This window comes from Protopterus annectens, chromosome 10.part0, assembly GCF_019279795.1.
Source record: "Protopterus annectens isolate FY-2018-M chromosome 10.part0, PAN1.0, whole genome shotgun sequence".
NCBI lineage: Eukaryota > Metazoa > Chordata > Ceratodontiformes > Protopteridae > Protopterus > Protopterus annectens.
Genome location: NC_056744.1, coordinates 573,922,579 through 573,944,831, shown reverse-complemented (window position 1 = coordinate 573,944,831; position 22,253 = coordinate 573,922,579). Strand labels below are relative to the sequence as shown.

The 22,253-nt window shown below is 37.4% G+C and overlaps 1 pseudogene; it reads right to left on the bottom strand.

The window, feature by feature from the left end:
- Positions 1-404: 404 nt before the first annotated feature.
- LOC122814181 lies at positions 405-12,394 on the bottom strand (annotated as a pseudogene).
- Positions 12,395-22,253: the final 9,859 nt, after the last annotated feature.

The following is a 22,253-nucleotide window of genomic DNA, read 5'->3' as shown; positions in this document are numbered from 1 at the left end:
TTGATGGTGTTCTCGCATGGTGTTGTAGACTTGTATTTAATTGTCAGCTTTATTAATGGTATCCAGTCCTGATGACGTCTTGTGCTCTTAAATCTCAGTAGTAAAATAATCCCAAAGAGCACATCTGTGGTAAAAGACACATCTTCAGTGTTATTTGGCTAATTACCATTCAGGCTTGAGAATTTAACCTGCAAAAAGGGTGTATTCTTTAGGGCTTCGGGAGCATCACATGTCAAGTGTTCTTTGTTGTTGACTTTGCTGGTCACATTAAGCCAGATTAAGAAATCTTGTATGTTATTGTCACAAATCCACAAATTCTTGCCCAGACTGATGGACAGGTCTCGCTGACTGCTGAACTGAATCAGGGTTTCAGTCTTCATATTTTTCAATGAATTTTCACTTAATCAAGTCTTTCTACGCTTAGTTTTGAAAAAAGTATCTATACGGAACCACAAGAGTTTATTGTTCCTTAGATCCAGATGTTTTACATTTGGCAAAACAGGAAAAATGCCACTTGTTTCATTAAAATCGTATACAGTGAAATTTGCTATCCTGTTATTGCTCAGGTCCAGATGTTTTAGATTTGGCATGTTTGCAAATAACAGTAGGTCTATTATTTCTATCCCATTACCACCTACATTTAAAGTGGTCAGATTATGCAGGTTCATTTTTGAGAAAGCATTTAATTCCATATTCTTGATATTATTGTCAGTAATTCGATTCTCAGCTAGAGCGTCTTCTGCGTGGAGACATGCGTGAATGGGCGTACCTTCGTTGAAGGTAGTGCGTCAGGGCTGGTAACTCGGCACGTAAAAATCAACTACTAATCATTAGCGGACTGGAGTTCCACTGTGGCGACCCCTAACCGGGAAAAGCCAAAAGACACATTGTCAGTAATAACAAGTTTCTCAACATATGAAGGTATGTTTGCTGGAACGTATGTAAGTTAAGTTCAAACACTTAACAGTTTTGGTAGGCAGGGAACACTCACAAAATGTAGGGCAAATGTCGTCTGTGGATAAAAAGGTCAGAAACTGAAAAAGTAGCAACTTAATATACAAAAAAGAAACCTTATTAATCCCAGAATAAAGCAAGATATTCCACATCATATTGACCAACATTGTTGATACGGAACTCAGAGGGTGCAACTGGAAAACTGCTGAATAGAATAATGAATTGTAAATTATTCTTTATTCTTATAAATTCTTCTGATATGCTTGACACAGGTATTGATCTGAAATGTTCTCTAGATATATTGCAAACTGATCTGCAAATGTAAAAAAGTGGAATCATCAGGAAACATGTCACTTTTATTGTAAACCAAGGCAGAACTCACTATAAATGCATTTTCTTTTCTTAACTGCATCAAAGACCACCAAAGATAATATTATTTGTGAAGAGCTTCAGTCTTGCTTTCTTGCTTTATTAATTAAAATTCTCCAGTTAAAATTAAGTGAATAATATAAAACTAATTATTAATTAATTGTTAATATTTATAATAGTACACCCTGCTTGTAAACAGAGAACATCACATGAAGTATGTTAGAAGACTCAAGGGGCACTGAAAATGACCAGGGTACACTGTTTTTAAAATTTAGTGTGAAAAGTAAACTTTGCTGAAGCTGCCACGTCCCAATAATTAAAACCCTACAGTTAAAATTAAGTTAGCACAACTCACATCAATACATGCAAGTAATTTTTAACACTGGCTCTTAAAAAGTGATATTAGTAAAAATAATCATTTCCAGTTCAAAACCAACAGCAACTGTTTCACTATCTGAATTATTTTATACCTAGTGTGTCTTCTGTGTTCTGAAGAGGCAATCCAATGCAGCAAAAGCAAACAGTATGCTTAGACTCTTAGTTTGTGTCTTCAGTACTGCCAGTTGTTTAATATTCTTTCCTTTATGTAGTGATATCACAAATTAAATGTATTGGAAGAAACCAAACAAGCATGGAGAGATCTGAAAAAATCGTACTTTTACTAGTAAAGATACAAACATGAAACAAGAGGTGATCCTCAAGATCTCTTGGTTATTTCAATTTTTAAAATTATAAGGATGGGAATCAGTTTATTAAATGTGTTTTTTTTTTCCCCCCGTGGGAATCTGGTTTGTAATCCTACTCACCTCCAGCATATAGTTCCTTCTTATAGTTTGTGGTATCTTGGCAACTAACACAGTTTAAGTTTCGGTGTCATAATGCTGGAATTAAAGTAGGTTTGTGATATCAGTAGTCTTATATCCATGGTAACTGGTTCTCTTTACCTTTTAAGGACATAAGTGGTTGATTTAGGTTTGAAGAAAATAATATTCGTAACTTGTAATTCTACTAACTTCTTGTGTAAAGATCCTTTGGCTTAAGTAGAGATATCATAACTTAGTTCATTATGTTGCTCACATTTTCGTTGGATGCTGTTAATTCATTTATGTAGTTCACAAGTAGGTAAACTGGACAATATGCAGGGCTGGCAACAGGTGAAGTGATGCCCTGCCCCATTAATTCACTGACCCTGTTCCTTATAGCATTTTTTTCGGTACTTTTCCGTTATCAGGGCAACAGCTGTAAACAGCAGTTGGAATGTAAGCCCGCCTTGCAGACTGTCACCGAATGTACTATATATTTAAATGAGTGGTTGGAATGTTACCACGCTGGTGCATCTGTATATATGTCAGAAGCAATCGAAAGAACCAGAGAGCTTGAAATGTTTACTGTGAATGAAAAAAATGTGGTGTTGTGTATAATGCAAGTGTTGAAGTGTTTCTAGGAGCAATGTAATTAATTAGCATGATATATAAACCAAATAAGAAAAAAGTGCAAGAATAATGCATACACTTTTGAAAATTGGAAACACCACAAGGAAGCATTTTTCACAGAATGTAATGAATACATGTCAATATACCTGAGGAAGTAGATTAAGAGGTCAAGAAAGAATACTGGAATCTGTCTGCAAGCAGATGATTATTGCTTTAAATATACGGTCATTTTTTGTTATTCCAGAGGAAGTCGATTAACAGCTCAAAAAAGAATAGCAGAATCTGTCTGCAAGCAGATGCTTATTGGTTTAAAAACAACGGTCCTTATTTTGTTATCGGGACTACACATGTCATGACCCTTTGGAATGTTACCACACTGTCACCTCTGAAAGTGAAGATAAGATTGCATCAAAATGCATCTTGTACAAATTTTCAGACGTGACAGCATGGTAACATTCCAACCGCTCATGACAACTGTTGCCCCGATAACTGAAAAGTACAATTTTGTCTTGTCCTGCATTTGTCTTTTTTTAAACACCTTTATTAAATTATCAGTTAAGACATAGGCACATACAGATTAATATAACAGAAAATAAACTATATTAACATGTTCCCAGTTACATATATTATGCATCACATATGCTCTTTTTTGTAACTATTATCAGTCCAACATTACATAAATTGCTCACTTCCTGACGTCCCTTACACCTTCTCCACCAAAGCATTATTCTGCATGTATTTTTCCCACAATTTCTATTAATTCTATTCATTTGTTCCTTCCCTTTATAAAGATCACTTTACAGTTCTTTTATCTCTTTCACAATATGCAATATTTCAAATACAGTTGGCTTAGATTTTTTATTTACATTTTGTAGTAATTGCTTTTTATTTTTTTGACAGCCAACTGAATTAAGCCTAAGGTCTTATTATGTTTAGGTAATTCAGATCTTGCATACCAGCTCAAAAGAATCATTTTTTTAGTTTCAGTCACTTGGTACCCAAATGCACAAGCACAGAGATTGCAGGACTATCAATACAAATGCTCTGAAACAATTAGTCAGAGCACCCACTGGGGGAACAGCATCTTGCTTATATGGGGGCATCTTGCACCATCCCCTGTGAATCTATATTACTTGTTAGGTCTGACTATATAGCCATCTCCTTCAAAATAAAATTGAAACCAAAGATCCCTTCCACCTAATGAACCTTTAGAAATTTCCCTAAGACAAACTACCTACTCCTAAGTGATACATTGACAAGCTTCAAATCCCCACCAAACCCAGTTAACTTGACAGAATAGACAGAAACATACACCATCACACTATACCAGCATATAAACTGTACCCCATTAGAATAAGTGCTCGACAAACCCCAGAAACAAACCCACATAGTACAAGTATAATGTCAACAAGCTTTACAATAAAAGGAAGAGGATTTTGACCAAAAGTAAGAAGAGTAAGAATGACAGATGCCCTCAAGACTGAAAAAAACAAATAATTCAACGGCTTAATAAAATCTACCAAAGCCAGGTTAAAAGCTGAAATAGTCACCCAAGCCAAAAACAATAACAGGGCCTTTTAGTTATGTTTGTAATCTTAGAAGCACAATACAGCAGTGCATTGAGCTGACCATGAACAAAGTTGCGTTCACTAGGCTAAAGATATAGCAAACCTACTAGCTGATAAATTCAGCTCAAACTCTACCCCTCTCTCCCCTCCATCTATCCCCATGACAGCCATCTCACCTCCAGCTATCACACAAGACCAAGTCTTAAAAGTGTTATCAAAAGTAGAAGTTCTGCATCAGTGGGTCCTGACAGTATCCTTGGATGCATCTTAGATAGTATGAAGCATGACTTAGTCGTCACCCTAGCAACACTGTTCAGCCTCAGCCTCCAGACAGGCTTTGTACAAAGTGAATGGAAAATAGCAGCAGTCATTCTCCTGCATAAGGAAGGACTTTCCACAGACCCAGGCAATTACAGACCCATAAGTCTGACCAGCCTCATATGCAAAGCCATTGAAAGAATTATCATTGAACTAATCAATAAAGACACAGGGAAGTTAGGGAACCTCCAGTCACGCTCTCAGTTTGGATTTATCAAGGGTGGGTCATGCTTACTGAACCCAGTGGGCTTTTTTTGAAAAAGCCATCAAAACAATGAATGAAGGTAAAATGGTACACACCACATTCTTTAAAATAGCTCAAGCTTTTTACACAATTCCTCACTCAGGCATGATATTGTTGCATCTTTTGACTTTTCCTGGTTAGGGGTTGCCACAGCGGAACTCCGGTCCGCTAATGATTGTCAGTAGATTTTTACGTGCTGAGTTGCCAGCTCTGACGCACAACCTTCAACAAAGGTATGCCCATTCACGCATGTCTCCACACAGAAGACGCTCTAGCTGAGAATCGAACAGGACAACGTCGTACTGTGAGGCAACAACGCTACCGCAGCATCACCACCGCAGCTCACTCAGGCATGATAGAAAAGCTAAATAAACTAGGAATAAACTCCCTACATTACCTATGAGACTGCCAACTGGATGTACAAATAGAATTAACAGACACCATCACCCAGTGCATAGCCAACTGGCTCACAAACAGGACCCAGGAAGTTAGAACTGATGAGTCCACCTCTACAAAGAGGCCAGTCAAAAGTGGAGTCCCTCAGGGATCAGTTCTTGGACCGCTCCATTTTGGCATTTACTTCTCAGCAGTCAAGGCCAATGTCATTGGTCTCTGGCTGACTAAATTTGCAGATGATTGCAAATTAGGTCCATTAGAAAGTCATCCATCCCTGGTAACTATCATATTGACAACACACCCATTAGAGCTGACCCAGTAGTCAGGGACGTAGGGACACACATAAACAGTAATCTAGACTTTGACCATTATGTGTCTAGAGTAGTGAGGAAATCATTCTATGTTGCACAACTTATAGATAAAGGTATAGCATCTAAGTCCAAGAAAGTCATTGTTGCACTGTATTCGGTATTCATCAGACCTGTCATTGAGTACAATGCACCCTTTGGTATGTACCTAACCAGGCATATCCAACAACTGGAATACCCACAGAGGTTTCTCACTAAAAGAATACAGGGCATAAGTAATATGTCCTTTGCAGACTGCCTCAAGGCCCTTTCCCTGTATTCTGTCTCCTACAGGCTTTGAGCTAAGATCTATGTCTGGCATACAGGGCACTGTCAGATCCCACTCTGATGGATGTCCTGCAGATCCACAAAATAAACAGCACCATAATTACCCATTGTAAAGACTTAACCCTTACCTGTGATATAAACAGAACCTGCTGGAGAGACAAGTATATATCCCAGAGACTACCCCTTCTATGGAACAGGCTCCCTATCCATGTGAAGCAGAGTTCCTCCCTAACTCAATTCAAGTGCAACTTGGACAATTGGATGGGGAACAGGAAATTCATCCCTGGTTTGGCAACCTGTAAATGGTTCATCTCCCAGGCCCCTGCTTGTAAATGTTTCATCTCCCAAAGCCTGGTTACACTTATCATGGGTATAAGAACTGGTCAGAGATTTGGGGTGCATGGCTAGGCTTGAAAAGGCCCTTGTGGTCATTAGCCAAGTAAACACCTATAAATGACTACAGTTGACTAATACATTTGATTGGTGGTATGAGTCCCAAAGCCAAAACATTTCATTGAGTTATACAACTGGTGCAGCATACCCATTTTTATGAACAAACTAGGTAGTGAGTAGATAGTAAGTAGATAGTAAGTACTGTAAAATTATTCTATACTCTGAGACAGGAGTATTATAAAATTATACTATACTATACTATACATAATCTGACAAGTGAGTAGTGTAAAATTGTGCTCTACTCTGGAATGTAAATATTGTAAAACTGTACTATTCTCTGACGTGAGTATTGTAAAATTATACTATACTCTGAGATGTGAGCATTGTAAAATTATGCTATACTCTGGAATTGAAGTATTGTAAAATTATACTATATTATACTTTTAAACATGAGTATTGTAAAATTATATTATACTCTGGGATGTAATTATTGTAAAATTATACTATACTCCATGACATGAGTATTGTAAGATTATGCTATACTCCAAGATGTAAGTATTACAAATTATGTTACACTGTGGGACTAAATATTGTAAAATTATACTATACTCTGAGATGCAAATATTGTAAAATTATGTCACACTCTGGAACATAATATTGTAAGATTATGCTAAATTCAAAGTATGCAAAAAATAGACTTTGTTGCCATTAACTAATCAAAGCAGGAAATTTATGAATACACAAGTGGAATTTAAATACAGCACTGTGAAACAGCATTAAGAAAACAATCATGTTATACAAAACTGTAATAATATTCCTAGCAAGAGTTACAAAAAAACATTGCCAAATGAAAGTATGCAACTTGATTCATAAAATATATAGGCTATGTTATAGATGATTATTCAAACATGAAAGAAATACAGTTCCTGTATACAAATCCACACATGGGTAGCTATTGTGAATTATGAACTTTTGTTTGTAAAGTGTATTTTTTGTATGTAAAGTATACTTGTCTTGCAATGCATCTCACTTAAATGTTCCACATTACAGAATTCTGAAAGTTTTCAAAACAATACACATTACCCAGTCACTGAAAAATGTAATTAACTGCTGAATTTGAAAAATTATGTTACTGTTCACATATAAGCATTCTTTAAGCCTGTAAATATGAATATATGACACAACTTCAAGATAAGCATCCCACTCATCTTGAAATGTTTGCAGACACTGTTAAGGCTAATTTCATCAAATATTTAAGGTCACAACCAGAAGTTGCATAATTTTATTATTTGACAAAAATAATTTTATTGTTTGATAAAAAATAAATAAGTAAATACATCTAGCATGGAACTTTCTGAGCCATGACCTATGCAGGTAGGTGTGCACCATGTGGACTGCCCAACAGACAGTGACATTACCAGATTCTGAATAATTATCAATATACCAGTGGTTATTGGTAATGGAACTCATACGTACAACCAGTTTAGTCTGTGGAATTAACCACTTCACTCCCAATGGCCTGCTAGTATGGAAGCAAGCTACACGTCATGGAAACCTGTTGCTCAGTTTGGGAAGTGAGCACCCATCATTAGATCATTAGCCCAGCAAGGGAAAAGTTGAATGTCCAGTTGATGTTGAGCCTTTCCTTGCAGAGAAGGTGATGAGTGGGATGGTACTTAATTACCATGGAAAAGACCAGTGAGACTTACATGAAGCTATTTATTATAGGTCAGGATACAAGACATCCTACAATCACATATAGAAAAATAAATGTGAAGTACAGCCTCCTCTGTTCATTCATATTCCTGGTGACAATGGTATGGGGTGAGTGGGAATTGATAACAGACAAAATGAAAATATTTATCACTATGTTATCCAAACTATTTTTGTTATTCAAGGGTACTACTTGATATAGCATGACAAACCCCTTTAAACTGCTTGATCTAGACTGATAAAGTTAAGGGAGGTTGTCTCTGACCCAACATGATTCTAGTGGAAATACTGTAGATTGGTCCATTTCAGAGCAAAGGAGAAACAATAACCCTAATAGTACTGCCAAACAAATACAAGCAATGTGTCCTAACTAGTGTATTGTTTGCAGCACTGAATAGTCAGATTATACAGTTAGTGTTATTTAATTTTTGTACCATTGCCCTCTGCACCTGACCATGAGTATGCACCCGGCCTTCACTATGCACCTGGCCATGCAAGTCCATCTTACCATGAATGCACTGTGCCCCTGGTCATGACTGTGCACCTTATCATAACACTCAACCTTATTGTGACTCTGTACCTGATCCAGACACTGCAGCTTACAATATTAATGCACCTGAACATATGATTCAATCTGACATTGACTCTGCAGTTGATCTTGACAGTACAGATTTCCAAGCAGGGAGAAACTTACCATACCAGTATAGCTGACTGTGACTGTGCATGTGACCATGACACATTTTATTGCATTCACTTAAAAAACAACTATAATGTTAGATACAGGCCAATGTAAAGCAAAGGACTTGGGCAGATAGTTGAGTTGAGGAAAGACGAACTTAATTGGAAGGATTCTGAAAACCTTATGCAAACTAGTAGTAAGGAAGCACAAACAGCTTGTTAAAAGGCTAATTCTGAAAGCTATATGCAAATTAGTAGCAAGGAAGCACAGCTGATTGGAAAGCTTTAATTACAGCCAAGCAAAAGGCTAATATGAAAACCAGTTATAACAACTGCTCCTCCTAAGCTCCTTTGCTGAAATTAGGATAAAAGAGCAATGTCTTCGCCAGTAGTACTATACGTTTTTCCTAATCTGACAAAGTCTACAAGATGAAAGCACTAATCCAAATAAAGCATCTTTATGAATATTGACTTAAGGTGACTTATTTCAAAGATTTTAAGGGATTTAATATGAAAACTTTGTAACATCCTGATAGAAGCTAAGGTTCACTCTCCTTCCTGAACCACAGCCTACTACTACCTGCACAATTCACAAGGATCAATGTGCTTTAAAGATTAACAAATTTATATACATATATATATATATATATATATATATGTATGTGTGTGTGTGTGTGTGTGTATGTATGAATATGTATATATTTATGCATAGCTACTTATAAATCTGAGCCAAGGCTTATAATGCTGATGTCTTGTAAAGGTGTGTATGTGAGGGTCTACCTGATAACGCTGAAAGCTGGAAATGCCGCCGACGAGAACACCGACACCGGAAGATCGACAATGGAGATGACCGACAGTTGAAATTCCCAACGCTGACAACACCGACATGTCAAACGAGCGCTAGTGTGTAAGTATGCGGTAGTGATGGATGGCAGGGTTAGGGTGCGGGTAAGGTAAGTATGCGATAGTGATGGACTTTATGGTTATGGTGCGAGTAAGGTAAGTGTGCATTAGTGACAGACTTTAGGGTTGGGGCGGATTAAGTGAGTTAGGGTTAGGCCGCGGGGTCAGGTGAGTGTGCAATAGTGACAAACTTTAGGGTTAGGGGCGGGTTAAGTGAGTTAGGGTTAGGGTGTGGGTTAGGTGAGTGTGCAATAGTGACGGACCTTAGGGTTAGGGTTTGGGTTAAGGTTAGTGCATAGATAGTTGTGTTTGTAAGGTTTAGTGTAGGTTTGTAAGGTTTTTGGTGTGCTTGTGTTGTGTGTGTGCTTTTTGGACAGGGGATTTGTTTTGTTTGTTGACTGTCGGGATTGTGGTTTGTCGGGCATTTGAAGTTTCGTGTTTTTGAACTTTCGGTTTTGTGGTGTCGGTGATTTCGTTGTCTGTGTTTTTGCATGTTGGTGTTTTCAGGTAGACCCATATGTGTATATCAAAAACAGTGCATATAGCATTAGTATAATCCCAAAACAGGAACAACACATATGCATCTTAATATTCCTTTAAAAGTGTTTTAAGATCTTACAGGCATAGTGAATCCTATTTAAGTATCTTTAAAGATCATTTGTATTGGATTTTTTATTGTTTCTTCTTTCTGTAATTAAACTTGCATGTGGTGTGAGCTTTCTGATTCTAAAATATACAGCTTTTGCTTTAGTTATTTCAGTGAAACTACATAAAAATTTAACAAACTTGTATTTGCATTTATTTTGTGCTGAACAGCTGATTACTGATTCTGTTTCATCTGGTGTCACACAGTCAGCCTGACAATAAATAAGTAAATAACCAAATTCGGTTGTGTTCAAATAAAAGGTAACATAAGAAAAATGGAATAGAATAAAACTAGTAAAGTGCATAGTGCTTGGTATAAAGTGGAATGGTGCAGGTGTAATAAATAGCTGCCTGACATGGGATGACCTTTTTTAAGGAAAATAACTATGGGTATATGAATACCTCAGTGATAACCCCACATAAGCTCATAGGATCATATGTATATACTATGCTAACATCCACTAGAGCTTTTATAAGCTTAGCTGTGCAATCCAACCCACTTGTGTCCCTATATATCATGAGTTTTTGTTAGGAGGGGGCATGTTAGGAAGTTTCTATAGGTTATGTGGGGTGGGGTATGTTACTTTGGGCATTACTGTCTGTCTCTGTCTATGAGAGACATGGGTGACAAATCCAGGGTGAATTTCTGATTTCCCATCCATTGGTCAAGTTTACCCTTAAATAGAGTTAGGGATGGACTCTGTTTCACATGGATGGGGAGCCTGTTCCAGGACTTGGGGATTCCCTGAGATACATATATGTCTCACCAACATGTCTTATTTATGTCATGTGGTTCTCATGTGGTTCTCATGTGGTTTGTTTTGCAGATGTGCAAAAGATCTAGCAGAGCTTGATCCAAGGATGTCTTGTATGGCAGGCATAGATAACCTTTCAGTACCCTGTAGGAGACAGAGTATAGAAATAAGGTTTAACATGTTTGTTTGCTGGATTCTCATGGTAAGGATCCTTTGTGGGCTTTCCACCTGCTGCATATGTCTTGTCAGGTACATGCCAAAGGGGACATTATACTTGATGGGTTTGATAAGGGCCAAATAAAATGGCACTGTGACTTCTTTGGACATGTATGCTATGCCCTTACTTATAAGTCAGATGACACAGAATTATTTTTCTTACTACTTTGGCCACATGTTGGTCAAAGGCCAAATTACTGTCTACACATGTTAGCAGATCTCTGACTACTAAGTCAATCCTTAGGGGTGTCGTATTAATGGAGTAATTACCCTGGATGGCAGTTTCCCAAAAGGTATTATAATACATTTCTTGATATTGAGTTTTAGTCCGTGACTTTTGCATCACTCATTTGTCTGTGTTAGACCCTCTTGTAAGATGCTTGTCTCATGGGGGAGTCTAAGATACCTCCCAATTTGCAGTCATCAATGAGCTTGGTCAGCCAAAGGCCCTTGTTGGTCAGCCCAAGGCTTTACAGAAAATTGTATTCATATGTGCTGTACATTGAATGGGTTAGGAACTACCTCTGAGACAAATACCTTACTTAATAAGTTATATGCATCTTCTTACAGTGTTGTCTTCTTATCCAAGTCTGATGACAGCTGTTGGGCCATTGTTCTCAGGTTTACTTTTTCTTCCTCTAGTCCTGCTTGTTTCCTTCCCTCCCTTTGCCATCCTGTGCATTTACTGTTCTCATATTATGTTGTTTCCTTAGCCTTGCTATTCTCCTTCTTTGCTGTTCCCATATTCGGTATCCCCCCCCCCTTCCTAACCTCTGCCTTTACTACTCCCACATTATGTCTATTTCCTATCCTTTTTTTAGCCTGCTTTGTCTAGTTTAATTAGCCTCAACCATCAGACTTTTGTTCTATGATTAAGCTTATCTTAGTACTTCAACTTACAAACTGTATTACCCAGGTATGTAAGTAGCATAATAGGAATGACTTTATTTTCCATGTTAGATATGTCTCTTATTGATGACGTCACTAACTTTATATGTCCTTAACCTGCTTCGCCAGTGGTACAAGCTCATGTTTCTGAGTTTGAATGCATGATTATTACATAATACATTTGTATTGTCTTACCCTCTGTGTGTCATAACTTGGACTTACTGTTAGCTATCTTGTTAGCTTCTTTGTTTTTGCTGCAGTTGGTTGTGGCCTGTTTCTGTATCATGGCAGTTCACAACAATGACAATGGCTTAATCAAAGCATAACTTGCTGTATTTTGACAGCTCAACAGATAAGTGAGCACTTCCATGCAGATCTTGGCATAATAAGGACTCTGAAGACATATTTGTCAGCATGTTGACTCTACAGAAATGAGTGGTGTTCCTGTACCTGTGGAGATTATAGCATCTGTAGCACTTAATATCTTAGCTACTGGGACTTTCCAGCAACCAGATGTTTTAAGTCATCTTGCAGGCATCTGCCTGATGAACACTTAATACGTTTCTTGATGTTATGCTTTTGCATTTGGAAAAGCATATGAATCCCTAGGAGAGCTGGATGGATAGTCACCACTGAGTGCCTTGTATAACATTGCACACTTCCCTGAGGTATAGGGTGTTACAGATTCTATACTTTGTTGCAGTAAAGACCCTACCTGATCCCCATTTCCTAAACTGCCAAGTAGTCTGCAGTGGACAGTGGATTATCTCCAGAGTGTGTGTGTGTGTGTGTGTGTGTGTGTGTGTGTGTGTGTGTGTGTGGCATGGTAGTTCCCACAATTTTCCATGTGTAGCAAAAATTTCAGCTATACCAACTCTTCCAGTGAGATGACATCCCATAGGACCATTTGGCTGATAAATGCAAATAAATGTTTACTGACACAAAAACTATGCATTACTCAACCATCCCCACAAAAAAAAATGTTTGTTGTTGTCTGCTGCTGGTGATGTTGGATTACTCCTAGAACTTTGATTTATAAATCTTGTCTGCAGTCTAGAAACTATGGTTGAAATGCAATACAAAGCCATCCATGTTGACACCTAGAATGTCATTGAATACACCTTTGGTGTGCTTATAGCAGTCTTCCACAGCCACACCTTGCTACATTTGCCACACCTGGTATGACACTGCAGAAACAAGCTGCTGAGGTCCATGACAGCTTTGCATTAGTATGTGTTCGAAGCACCATTGCAACAGAAGCAGAAGAAAAAGAGGATGGTATGGTGGATAACAATGTATACAGGAAAAATCCCCCTGACATAGCGTCAGGTGAAGTACATAGCAGAGCTTGCAAAACTGCGACATATAGTTGGCAACTGTGGGCCGTGACAATCTCAAAGTGACCATGGCATATATGTTAATGATGCATGCAGATTTATTTTTTGTGTATGCTGGTCAGTGCATGGTTTAGTCACACTTAGTATCACACATCATCTTTGTACTACATACATACATAGGATAGAGAGTAAATTTGTTTCCAGGATGAGGAATGATTTGATAACAGATGTTGGCTTATGAGAGAACACATGGGAGCATTGAAAAAAGTGTGAAAACAGTGAAGAAGGTAAGATTGTGTGTGTGTGTGTGTGTGTGTGTGTGTGTGCGTGTGTGTGTGTGTGTGTGTGTGTGTGTGTGTGTGTGTGTGTCTCATCTCCTCGTAACCTTCTCCCCCAAAATATGAATGAAAACTGATGACAATGCTTTGTAATTATTTTTCAGTATGGAATTATATGATGTCTGGTGTTTCCCAACACACCACAGATGGTTGCATGTGTCTCATTGGACTCCTGCATGGTAGTCAATCGCCACCCCACACATACCACATTTTCTGGAAGAAAAGGGTATCCATAAAATGGATGTTCAGCCTTTCCCTTGTTAGGTGGCCCCTGATAATAGGTTCTTAACTTCTAATCTCAGCTACAGGATGCCTCAGTGTGCACCTTGTTTCTATGCCAACAGGTCATCTGGAATGCAGTGGTTAATTCCACACACCAAACTGGTGGTACATATTGGTTTCATTGACAGTAACTACAGGGATGGTAATAATTATTCAGAATCTAGTGCTGATACTGTTTCTTGCACACCACACAAAATGCAAACCTACATGCTAAATGTCTCTTTTCAGCTGCTGCCCTTGACTTTACTCAGACACTAAAATGATTATTAGGAATATATGTAATTCATGCACATGACTTCTTTTGCCAAGCCCTCCTGGCCACATTACTCATTTATGTAAATCCTAATTGTTCCCCTGCTCCTAACCTTAACCTTAACCCTACACCTTTCCTTAGAAAAACTCTTTCTGTATCTCCTGCTATTCAGACAAATTAGGTCTGAATATGTAGTGGATTTTGGTTAAAGTTATTTGCTTACAATACTTTCCCACCTTTGCACTACATCAGGTAGTGTAGGAAGTGCTGAGTGACTTTTTTGCAGCATTGGCAAATGCATTTGGAAGCTTTTTTCGCTGGTGGAAAAACTTTTTATATTAGTGCTTTTCCTATGATCATGACACTGAAATTAAAAGTAAACTTTAACCTCAGTGACATCATGGTAGTGAAAGTGTGAAGTACATCCATAGACTTTAAATGGGAGCACTGTTGCTCATGTGCAGCGGTACACCCATTAAAGTCTACGGACAGAGTACTCTCTCTGCCTCTAGTGATGTCAAGAGGGAGTACACTAAACTTATTTAGGCTGTAGTTTACTAAAAAGTTTACAAAGCTTTTCATTAAAAAAAAAACAAATATTAAATTAGAACAGCGCAAATGTATGATGGCACTTAACTCACTAGATGCTGCGTAACACCCACAATCATGACCAAATTGCTTTAACAGATCTCAAAAGGAAATTGTTTCTTACCTTTTGAAATCTTTTTTTTTCTGTTTTGTGGATTTTTTGTGATGTTGCTTTTCAAAATGTTAGCATTAATCACCTGTGGTTTGATATCGCTGCATTTTGAAAAGGCAACATATACTCAGTGCAACATATAGGAGTTATTGTCAAACAGAAAAACCTCACAAGACTTGCTTATCAACAGTGACTGGGACACACACCTAGAGTCCTTGGAATAAACTTAGGGCCTCTGTCCCACATAGTGCTGAACTCGTCATATCTCACTGTTTTGCACTTAAATTACTACACTTGATGACCTACAAATGTCCTCACAAGGAATTAACCTTTACTCCTGTTCACATCATCCCAGATAACATGCAAGCTTTGTCAGTTACACCCATAAATGTAACCCTGCACCAGAACAGTCATGTATTTAGTGATATTTAGTGAACAAATCACAAGTTCAGCATTTCCAAATTATAAAATAAAAGTAATGCCACTCTCCAATAATTTTCCTCTGTTGTGGATTTGTGGGTCTGTCAGATGTTATGCGTCCTTTAATGATTCCTTATTCTATAGGTTGCTTTAGTGCAATGAGCAAAGTAAAGGCTGTGGTTGATTATGTTGCAGAATTTAAAGGTTCTTAGCATAGTCATAATGTTATGGCAGAAAACTGCCTAGCCCTTAACAACTTATACAATGTTACTTCCCCAATAGAATTTTACACCCTAGGGAAAAAAATCACTAACCACTTTAACCAAATCATCTAATACTACAGATGACTCTCTGTATTGAAATAATGTAGCTGAACTATAGAACTTCATCCCACTACCACTAAAATCCATTCAGAATGCAAACTCATTTAAAACACAACTAAAACTTCACTGATCAAATCAATAAATCTGCTCCTGTACATCTCCAGGATAACTACAGCTGTTATCTCCAGCTGGCCATATCGTCAAAACATTTCTCTCCTTTCAAAATCCTATGCCCCACAACCAGTCTTCACAAATACATGAATAGTTTTGCTGGCATCTCCCATATACATAGTTTTGTGACACTGCTCACCCCCACCTCTATACTTCCAATATAAACCTTATGATAACCATATATATGATAAACTTTGAATGTGATTTATATTGCACCTCTTAACTACAATATTATTTTCTACCCTACCTAGTTCTTTCCCTCACCTCAATTTCTTTGAATTTCTAAGCACTAATCCAAGATCTATTATCTATCTGAAAAATCCACTAATAAAATTCTTAATGTTCAACATCTAGTAATGCACAAGTATCTTTTATAGTGTAATAGCAGCCTCTGTTTTCATATGAATGCAATCTAATCAGCAAAGGTATGTGTAATTGTTAATGTGCATTATTTAATGTCTGTTTATGTATATTGCTGAATGTATATTTAAAAATGTTTTTAATATGATGGAGCTTTTCTGTGCAGGCCTCTGCTGAAAAGAGTTTTTTGACTAAACCATGTCAGACAAACCTGATAAAGTAAAGCCAAATAAAATTAATGAGCCCATTTGCAGCAAATGTTCCTCATTGTGCACGTCACCTCTGCTATACTACAAGGCATGGTCAACACTGTGCACTCACATAAGTGCCTGTAAACTGCAGTGCGCACATGTAGGCATGTCACCTCTGCCATATAGCAAGGCTTGGTCGACATTGGGCACTCATATAAGTACCTGTAAACTGCAGTGTGCACAAATGGGTGACACAATGACATTGCTGGGGACATGAATACAAGTATTATAATATTATGACCTGTAGAGATGCTAAAGTACAGAAACAGAATGAATGTTGACACAGTGATACTATCCTGCCACACTAAGTACATTCACACTAAGCCATGGTAGGACAGCGACTGCTCACACTAGCGAAGTGCCCAAAGATGCAGGGCACATATCAGCAGTAACAACATGTGTGAATGCTAGAGGGCTAGCACTTTTCTCTGCATTGTCTGACCTGTTAGATGGCTATGCCTTCTGAAGGCACTGAGTATGGCAAGTGTCCCAGGTGGCATTCAAGAAAGATTTAAATATTTTGTACTTTATATACAGAGACACTGATGGTGCTTACTGGGTGACCTTTGTAAGGGTCCTCTGTATAAAGTGGATGCCTGGAACAGCACTGCCAGGGCAGTGGCTGCTGACACTGATATTACTCACTCTGGTGAGATGTGCAGCCATGGCTGCAGCGATCTGAGAATATTCCATTCTGCCCTTCTACACCAATAGAAAGAAGAGTTCAGAGAGGATACACCTAAGATGAACTGTAAGTTTCCCAGGCAGGTCATTACTTGTTATTTCTGATATAGTTAAATAGCCCCTTGCAGGGCATTAATTTTCTATGCTTGTATTTGCTGTTCTTTTTCAGCTCAGAAGGTAAATAGCAGAGAAAAAGATCCAGTACAGGAGGAGAACAGTGAGTGTGATATCTGTCATCTTATACTTAGTATTTGTAAATCATAACACCAACATATTGGTCACTGTTAGATCATGAAAATCTACCTGTTGCACCCACATGTACTAACTACTGTCTGAAACAACCTTTGTATGTTTACTGTCTTACTAACACAAATACACATTATACATTATACGTGTTCAGGGGTCCTCACATTCCAAAATTGCATACAGATGCCCTTTGCCACAAGGAGCCTGACATGCAGGGCTGTTGGCATAGTAACATGCAGTGGACATTGCAAAAGAGCATGGGAGCATAGCACAAGAAAGATATTGATCTCATTGCACTGACAAGTGTATCATCCTATCATATGCCTACACAGGTGGTATAGCCATCACATTTCTGTTCTCTGGTGAGTAGCAACCAATATCACAAAGATTTTTGAACATATGCTCATAGCTGCCATTGTTACAAGCAGTTGCTTGTCTGCCTGCAGTAAGCTTCACTATTACTATATGCATGTGACGCTGCACACATACTAACAATGTCCATCTCAACATGGCATTTCTTTGTCCTTGTCCCACAAAACATACAGACTTGGGCACACATGTAGCCACCTTCCATGGCCTTTTTTAATCATCTTTATTAAACATGACCTTTTTTTATAAGTGACATGAGTACACACACAGTAATATAAAATAAAACAAACCATAACAATATTTCCTTTTTTCACATTTACAAACATTATACATCACAAATATTGTTATACATTATATAATCAAATCATTGTTGCATAAATTGTTTTGTTTAATTCCTGGCTTCTCTTAAACCTCGTTCCTGCTCCATAACACTGTTCTGCATGTATTGTTGCTACAATTTCCATTTTTTCTATGTAATTTACTCCTACCATTTTCTAAGGATCTCATGTCCTGTTCTTTTATCTTTGTTACAATAACCACTACTTCAAGTATAGTTAGTTTAGATTTTAATTTCCATTTTCTAGTAATTGCTTTTCTTTCATCCATGAGAATTTAACTTAACAAGGGCTTACTATGTCTAGGTAAATTAAATCCTGTATCCCAAATAAAAAAAAATAATAATTTCTTTAGTTACAGTCATTTGCTTGCCCAGAGGTTTATATCACAGGATTGAAATGTGAAAACATTGAATAGAATAACATCGAACTGGTAACCTCAAAATCTGAAAAATCCGAAAGCTGAGAACAGTGATTTTTTTTCCCTGGGAAAAAAATTGCTGTTCCAGCACAAAACACGAAACACAAAATCACTACAAGCTATTTCTAATGTGGGGTCCTTTGCCCCCCACACCCCTCCCCAATGTGTGTGGGGAGGCTGTGCCCCCCACACACCGACTACTTAAATATACCAACTCCGAGATCGCACCACAGTGGAGGAAATAGCGAGGCCATGGAAACAACCCACCAAAATCTTTCCCTGGGAAAGAATTTGATGTTCCGCGGCTTCGCTGTTGTCAGTCTTCAAGGTTTTGGGTTTGATATTATAACATTCAAAGTTGTACGACTTCAAGTGATATAGACCCCTTGCCCAGTATTCCTGACAGAGTACTCTGTAGGGAATTTTTAAAGTCTGCCAACTCATTATATTTAGAGGACATATAATCCCAGGTACCTCTTTCTTTCTCATTACAAGTCCAACATTTGCCATCTACATGAGGAAAAATTCTTTGGAGTCTGTTTGGTGTATAAAGGTATCAATGGAAACACTTCCAGGCAGAAATCCTTACATCTTCTAGATTTTGTGCATATTTGGGAGCCATACATACATCCTCTCCTTGTTTCTTTGCAAATTGCTTATCTAATCTCCCTCCCCAATTTTTTCTGACCTCTTCTGATTGATTCTTATAGTTATCGTGCAACATTTTATATGCCCTACTAATTATAGTTATCCTGCAACATTTTATATGCTCTACTAATTGTCCCTTTTTTAACATCAGTGTCTGTTCTAGAATCAGTTAAAAATTGAAGCAGTGCAAGTCTTTCATTCATGATTCTCTTATCCATTTCTCTTTTTCTGTACTCTGATATCAATCCCTAATAGGGAAAGTGATCACTAGCCTGCAATCCAAATGTCTTCTTGGCCTTTTCCCATTCTGTTACCTTTCCCTCTCTAATTATTTGTTCCCAGTACCTTGGTTCCTTTGCCAGCTTCTTTCAGTAAATTCCATCTCCCTCTTGTCTGTTCTCTTTACCCCTAATTACAATCATCCCTATTGGCAGAATCTCCTTTATCCATTACCATGTTGGCATAGATCTTTAGTATACTTTCTGCTACTTTATGAATTTAATATTCTGTATGACTGTTGTTATTCTCCTTAAGAATTTGCATCCAAAATCCCTTTCTTTCCTTATTTCGTAAATTTTCCTGTCCTTCATCATCATTTCTTTCCACTTTGAATTGTAGCTTTCTGCTTCTATTATGTATAAGAGCCTTACATTTGTAACTGTAAAATATCCTTTCAGATCAGGTAATCATAAAGCTCCTTATTGTATTTGGGAAATCAACCTACCCACTTGACCCTTGCCTTCTTACCCTCCCAAACAAAATCCTTCAACACTTTAATAATTACCATCCACAAATTCTCCTCTGCTTGATACAAAGTCTAAAAGGACTGAAAATATTTTACTGCTTGTATCTTGCTATCCATAACCATAGCAACAGCTTCCAGTTTCTCAGTTTTGCATTATCTTTTGTTTAGTCTCTTCTCGCATATCCTTAGCTACCATAGTAGAATCAGTTTTAATGCATACTCCTAAATACTTCATTTTAGCATGTTTCCTTAAATATGGGTATTGCTGAATCAGTTCATGTGTGGGTACATATAGGTATAGCCTTTGTTTTACCTTCATGAATTTTTATATCCTGAAAAATGTGAAACTATCTCAGAATATTTCACAACACAGAGATGCCCTTTTTAGGTTCCATTAGGTACAAAATAAGTTAATCTGCATACAAAGGCAACTTTTCTTGAACATCTTACCAGTTATATCCTTAAATTTCTGAGTCGCTAATTTTCCTTGTCACTGGTTCTAAATATAAAGCAAATAACAAAGAGGAAAATGGATAACCCTGCCTGGTTTCTCTCTTCAGACACAACTTATCAGAGAGGAGCCCTCCCACTTTGATTTTTGTCTCCAATCCCTCATATATCCTTCTATTTAACCTTATTATTGTATCAGGAAAGCAAATGCTTCCATTGCCCTACTCATAAAATCCCAGCTTACTCTGTTGAATGCAATGTCTGCATCAAAACCCAGAAATAACAATGGTATTTTCTTACATTCTGCTTCCCTCTGGATCATTGTTCTATTAATGTTGTCAAATATTTACCTTCCCTCCACAAAGCCATATTGGACCATATCTGTCAATTTTAGCATCACCTTTGCCATTCTTTTAGTCATTGTTGACATAAACACTTTATTATCATGGCTTAAAATTGAAAATGTGCCTATATGAAATTGGATCAGATGGGTCTTAACCGTTTTTAGGTATTACAGCCAACACAGCTTTTTTCCAGGATGCTGATGCCTCCTCTCTTTTTAACATACCGTTACAGAAAAACTTCCAGATCTTTATTGCTTTCTTCCCTCTAGATTCCAAAGTTTTACCAGAATACCTTCTATTTCAGGTGACTTTCCTGTAGAATGATCATACATCACTATTTTATTTCATCTCCTCTTATCTTAACTGTTAGTTGTTGAGCTTCATCTGCGTCTAACAGTGGCATATTTAAGTCTTCCATAAATATTTCCATATGTACTTTTTCTTGATTTCGCCATTTCTTTGCTTTATACAAATGTGCATAAAATTTCTGAAATATCTCTAATACCTCTACAGGATCTCTTTTTAGTGAATATGTCTACAATTATTTTTTTAAACAAGAAGCATCTATGAAACTATATTCTAAATCTATTCTGTACACTTTTGTACCATTACATGCCACATCTATAAATGCCCCAGGCAGATAGCCTAGTACCAAACTATGAAACTATGAAATTATCATGTATAACATAGACAACATTACATATATATGAATGAAAATAAACCATACTGACACAATCTCATTTGGAAACATGATACATTACAAACCATGCTGACACAACCATAGCTGTAAACATTATACATCACTTATAACATATCCAGTCATTGTCAGTTAACCATTATATAGTTCATTCAAACCCTGCCTTCTTTTAAACCTCATTCCTCCTCTGCATGTATTGATCCCATACTTCCCAATTTTTCCTATGCAATTTGCTCCTACCCTTTTCTAAAGATCCCAATTCCAGTTGATTTTATCTTAAATACTGTCTTTGCTACTTCTAGTAAAGTGCATTTCAACTTTAATTTCCATTTTCTAGTAATTGCTTTTTTGGTAGCTATCATAATTAGACTCAGCAAAGCCTTACTTCTGATTCTGCATCACAGCTCAAAAGAAAATCATTTCCTTAGTTACACCAATTTGCTTACCCAGCATCTCCAACAGAGCAGTCTGCAGGGAATCCTAAAAGTCTGTCAACTCATTATACTCCCAGAAAATATGCTCCCAGTTACCCCTTTCCTCCCCATCATACCTCCAACATTTTGCTGTCTACCTGAGGAAAATTCTTTGGGGTCTACTTGAGGTATAAGAATACCTATATAAACACTTCCAAGCAAAGAGTCTAAATCTTCTAGACTTTGTTGCATACAGTATTTGGGAGACATACACATGTCACCCATTGCTTCTTTGTGAATTGCTTATTCTGTCTCTCTTCCCAATCCTTTCTAACCTCTTCTGATTGATTCTTAAAGT